Below are 5,842 nucleotides of genomic sequence, written 5' to 3'. Positions count from 1 at the left end.
GGCTCTTTGTTCAGCAGGAAGCCTGAATTGCCCTCTCCCTCTGCCTGCCAGTCCCCCTGCTTACTCTCTCTCTCTGTGTCAGTCAGTCAAATAAATAAATAAGATATTTAAACATCAAATAGAAAATTGAGAGCAAATAAAAATACCTAGAACTTATCCTCAGAGTATAACTCACAAACAGGAAAGACTACACATTCCAATTTAAGAGAACGAGAAGGATGGGGCACCTGGGTGGCTCAGTGGGTTAAAGCCTCTGCCTTCGGCTCAGGTCATGGTCTCAGGGTCCTGGGATCGAGCCCCACATTGGGCTCTCTGCTCAGCAGGGAGCCTGCTTCCTCCTCTCTCTCTCTGCCAGCCTCTCTGCCTACTTGTGATCTGTCTGTCAAATAAATAAATAAATAAAATCTTTAAAAAAAAAAAAAAGAGAGAGAGAACATGAAGGAGATAAATACCAGAGCCTAGCGGAATTGTTGCTGAAGCCCACATAGATGTGGCTATGCAAGAGTAAAGAATCTAGGTGGTCCGACCAGTGGCAGAACATAGGTAACATCAACAAGATTCACTCCTCAGAGGAGAAGAACCCACCCTGAAGGGAACTACTGAGAGCAGGTCTGAGAGAAGTCCTGGGAAGTGGCTTGGGAAGCGCCTGCAATCTTTGGAAGGTACTACTTTTAAGGGAGAAAAAAAGAGGTACCCTGAAAGATAGCAGTGGCCCCAGAAGGCCTCAGTAGATGATGAAGAAAAGGAAAGAAGTAGCTCAGAATAAGGATTCTTCTTAAATAGATGAGATCTAAGGATCAGAGAAAATTTGACCAGAAATAAAGTTACCCTACAGTAAAGAAACAGCCTTATACTATGGCAATGGAAGAGGGAACTCTTGAGATGAACATTAGTAAAAATACTTAAACCTTCCTTCTTTATCCTCCAGAAATTCATCCTTCAAATTGTTGGGGTCTGTTATCAAAGGAACGAGACTGAGACAAAGTGAAAGTTATGCAAAGCTTTATTCTATGCCAAGCATTAGAAGTCAGACTGAACAGCCAGGGCCGCCTCCAAAGACAGCGACCCCGTCCCGATCTCACAGGCTGGTTTTAAAGGGCATAACCGCAGACCTCAAGGTAGGTGGCTTCTATTGTTAAGGCGTTTACTCCCGGAATCGATACCTGGAACTGATACCAGGAACTACTGGGGCATTAATTCCTGGAATGAAGTCCGTGGATGTAAATAACAATATGGCTACCTAGGCAATATGGAGTCGCTCTAGCTAAGCAGGCCCTAATAGTTAAACAGGTTTCAACATTAAATCGGGCCTAACACAAATAAATGGTCCAGAAAAACCCAACACATTCCAAATACTAATGAAAAAAATATTAAAATCAAGCATACATACAAAGATACAGTAAGTGTTAAAAATGAAAATCAATTATGCATTTTCAGATGAAAACACTCGGAAACATTTCTATCATATAGCAGAGGAAAATCGTAAAACAACGATTTGAATTGTTGTTTCAACTGAATTTAGAATACTTTAACCTGAATTTAGAATACTTTAAAAAGCAATTGTAGAGGGAGCCTGGGTGGCTCAGTGGGTTAAGCCGCTGCTTTCGGCTCAGGTCATGATCTCAGGGTCCTGGGATCGAGTCCTGCATCGGGCTCTCTGCTCGGCAGGGAGCCTGCTTCCTCCTCTCTCTCTCTCTCTGCCTGCCTCTCTGCCTACTTGTGATCTCTCTGTCAAATAATTAAATAAAATCTTAAAAAAAAAAAAAGCAATTGTAGATATGGCTGGGGGTGGGGTGGGGTCACAAAAAACAGAAATGAAAAAAAATACAAAATGGACCAAACCAGAGGATGATGTAAAATGGAGTTGATTAGCTCAGGAAAGAGACTGAAAAAGGTAAAATTAAAATCTTAAAATGAAGATTAAATTAAAGGTAAAATTAAAATCTTAAAATGAAGATTAAATTACAGGATGTCCAAGGGAGAATAAATTAGCTGCAAATACAGTAAAGGATATAGAGAATATACATGAAAAGAGACAAGAAAATGATTCAAAAGTAAAAAGTTTTTTTTAAAGATCGGAAAGTTAAATTAAAAATGTTTGAAAGTCCAAACATAATAAATAAAAAGATCAGAAAGTGATCAATACAGAATATAGGCAAGGAGGAGCAACAGATGTATAATTGGAGTTTCTGAGAAAGAAAAGCAGTGGAGTGGAGCTAATTTTTAAATTTTAATTTTAAAAATGGTTTGACATTAAATAGGATACAAATGTATGTATTTTATTATATTTTAAAAGCACCACATCTGGGGCACCTGGGTGGCTCAGTGAGTTAAGCCTCTGCCTTCGGCTCAGGTCATGATCTCAGGATCCTGGGATCAAGCCCCACATTGGGTTCTCTGTTCGGCAGGGAGCCTGCTTCCTCCTCTCTCTCTGCCTGCCTCTCTGCCTGCTTGTGAACTCTGTCTGTCAAATAAATAAATAAAATCTTAAAAAAAAAAAAAAAAGCACCACATCTGCCTGGAGAAATCAACTCAGGACAGGTAGAATTACTAGACTTTAAAAAAAAAAAGAATTATTAGACTTTAAAGATTTAAAAAAAAAAAAACCTTACGGATTTTAGGAAGAAAGACCAAGTCATTTTACAAAAGGAAAATCAGTACAACATTATGTTCCTGACATAAACATTCAGTACAAGACAACAGTAGAATAGCACCTACAAAAGGAGAGATACTGTGAGACAGTTTGCCTGTAATACCAAGGCTGTAGGAAAGCAATTTTAAACATGCCCCAACTCGGGCAACATTGTTCTCATTAGCTCTTCCTGAAAGGGAAATGGAGTTGCATAGGAGCTCAGTTTTTTTTTTTTTTAAATAACTTCTTTTTTTTTTTTTTATTCTAATTATTTATTTGACACAGAGAGAGAGACAGCGAGAGAGGGAACACAAGTTGGGGGAGTGGGAGAGGGAGAAGCAGGCTCCCTGCTGAGCAGAGAGCCCAACATGGGGCTCCATCCTAGGACTTTGGGATCATGACCTGAACTGAAGGCAGACACTTAACCAACCGAGTGACCCAGAGACCCAGGTGCCCAGGAGCTCAGTTTTTATATGCTATTAAAGTTAAGCTGGTATAAATTCAAATTAGAGCATTAAAGCTTTGTGATATTAAGGATAGTTCCCATGGTAGCCACGAAGAAAATACCTATACAATATATGCAAAAGGAAACGAGAAAGAAATGAAAACCTATTTAAAAATCAACTAGATACAAAAGAAGACAGTAGTGCAGGAAATGCGGTGGGGGGGTAGCATGGGGAACAATGCTGTAAGGCATATAGAAAACAAATAGCAAAATGGTAGAATTAAATCCCTTCTTGTCAGTAATTAGGTTAAATGTAAATGTGTTAAACTCTCCAAAGACAGAGATTAGTAGTAGAATGGATTTAAAACACATGATCCAACTACATACTGTGTATAGGAAGCTCACTTTAGATCCAAAGACCCAAATAGGTTGAAAGTGAAAGAACAAAACAGAAAGGGGCACCTGGGTGGCTCAGTGGACTAAGAATCTTCCTTGACTCAGGTCATAATCCCAGGGTCCTGGGATGGAGCCCCACATCAGGCTCCCTGCTCAGCCAAGAGTCTGCTTCTCCCTCTCCCTTTGCACCTACCCCACCACTTGTGCACTTTCTCTCTCTCTCAAATAAATGAATAAAATCTTAAAAAGTAAAAGAGAAAAGAAAACAATAAAAGAGAGATATTTTTCTGTTACAAAATAGATACAGATACAGATAGTAGCCAAGAGGGAGGGGAAGTTGCTAAACTAATATCAGACAAAGCAGACTTTAAATCAAGATGGGATGCCTAGGTGACCCAGTCAGTTGGGTGTCCAATCTTTTTTTTTTTTTAAAGATTTTATTTATTTACTTACTTGACAGACAGAGATCACAAGTAGGCAGAGAGGCAGGCAGAGAGAGAGAGAGGAAGGGAAGCAGGCTCCCCGCCGAGCAGAAAGCCTGATGTGGGGCTCGATCCCAGGACCCTGAGATCCTGACCTGAGCCGAAGGCAGAGGCTTTAACCCACTGAGCCACCCAGGCGCCCCATGGGTGTCCAATCTTTATCTCCACTCAGGCACTGATCTCAGGGTCCTGAGTTCAAGCCCAAGTTGGGCTCCGTGGTTAAAAGAGACAAAGAAGGATGTTATGCATTCCTAAAATATTTAATACACAAAGAAAATATAACAGTTACAAACATTTATGTATGTATGTAATACTAAGTCAAGATATATAAAGCAAAAACTGAAAAATTGAAGGGAGAAATACAGTTTTACAATAATGGCTAAATAATATTCCATTGTAGGTGTATGCCACATCTTCTTTATCCATTCACCTATTGATGAACATTTAGGTTGCTTCCATCTAAAAGTACTATATATTTAAATTATAATTCAACTTAATTGTACACCTGGGTTTACATTTATAATTCTTACATATTGGTGTAAATAATAATAAACTATATGCCTCATAAGGTAATTTTAAGGAATTTAGGTAATTCTTTTAATCTAGCCTTTTTATTGAAATCAAATCCAGAGCCTTAGATAAATTAAATTGTTTGCATGTTTATTTATCACATAAGTAAAATCTAGAAGTCATACAGTAATCATTTAAACCCCAGATTTAGGTGTCTGGATGGCTCAGTCCATTGGGCAACTAACTACCTTTGGCTCAGGTCATGATCCTGGAGTCCCAGGACCAAGTCCTGATGAGTCGTGCTCCCTGCTCTGTGGGGAGCCTGCTTCTTCCTCTGCCCCTGGCCCCTGCTTATGCTCTCTCTCAAATAAATAAGTAAAATCTTTTTTAAAAAAATACCCAGGGTGCCTGGGTGACTCAGTGGGTTAGGCCTCTGCCTTCAGCTCAGGTCATGATCTCAGGGTCCTGGGATTGAGTCCCGCATCAGGCTCTCTGCTTGGCAAGGAGCCTGCTTCTTCCTCTCTCTCTCTGCCTGCCTCTCTGCCTACTTGTGATCTCTGTCTGTCAAATAAATAAATAAAATCTTTAAAAAAAAAAAAAGTCTCCTAGATAGTGAGAAAAAAAAAATTAAAAAAAAAAAAAAAATACCCAGACTCCCCAAACAATTTATCAAAGGGTTTACCTTAAGTGTATTAATTAATATTGATGAAATTTCAATTTTCTTGATTTCATTTACTTTCTGAATATCAGTTAAAAGTCTTAGTACAGAGGCACCTGGCTAGCTCAGTCGGTAGAGCATGTGACTCTGGATCTCAGGATTGTGAGTTCAAGCCTCACACTGGGTTCAGAGCCTACTTAATAAAAAAGTCTTGATACAGGGGCACCTGGGTGGCTCAGTGGGTTAAAGCCTCTGCCTTCGGCTCAGGTCATGATCCCAAGATCCTGGGATGGAGCCCCACATCTGGCTCTCTGCTCGGCGGGGAGCCTGCTTCCTCCCTTTCTCTCTGCCTGCTTCTCTGCCTACTTGCGATCTCTGTCTGTCAAATAAATAAATAAAATCTTAAAAAAAAAAAAAGTCTTGATACAAAAGAGTTCCTTAAAACCTTTTTTCTGACTAGTAATTGTTGACTTGCTGTCAACTTGCACGTCTTCATTCTGTATCTCCACACCAGCAGTGACACGGATGCCACCAATCAAGGGCTTTTCTTTTATCAAACACACTCTTCAGACAAAGGAATTAGATGAATACTATTTAAAATGCTTCTAGGGGTGCCTGGGTGGCTCAGTCATTAAGTGTCTGCCTTTGGCTCAGGTCATGATGGCTCAAGGTCCTCGGATGGAGCCCCGCTTCAGGCTCCCTGCTCAGCAACAGGCCTG

The 5,842-nt window shown here is 40.1% G+C and overlaps 1 non-coding gene across 1 annotated transcript; it reads left to right on the top strand.

Moving 5' to 3' along the window:
* The first annotated feature begins 5,237 nt into the window (after window positions 1-5,237).
* On the top strand, window positions 5,238-5,310 carry TRNAQ-CUG. The gene has a single exon. It is a non-coding gene; the product is annotated as a tRNA-Gln (tRNA).
* The last annotated feature ends 532 nt before the right edge of the window (window positions 5,311-5,842 follow it).

This window comes from Mustela putorius, unplaced genomic scaffold (genome assembly GCF_011764305.1).
Source record: "Mustela putorius furo isolate JIRA1106 unplaced genomic scaffold, ASM1176430v1.1 tig00003853_pilon_pilon_pilon, whole genome shotgun sequence".
Taxonomy (NCBI): Eukaryota; Metazoa; Chordata; class Mammalia; order Carnivora; family Mustelidae; genus Mustela; species Mustela putorius.
This window is presented reverse-complemented; position numbering and strand designations above follow the sequence as displayed.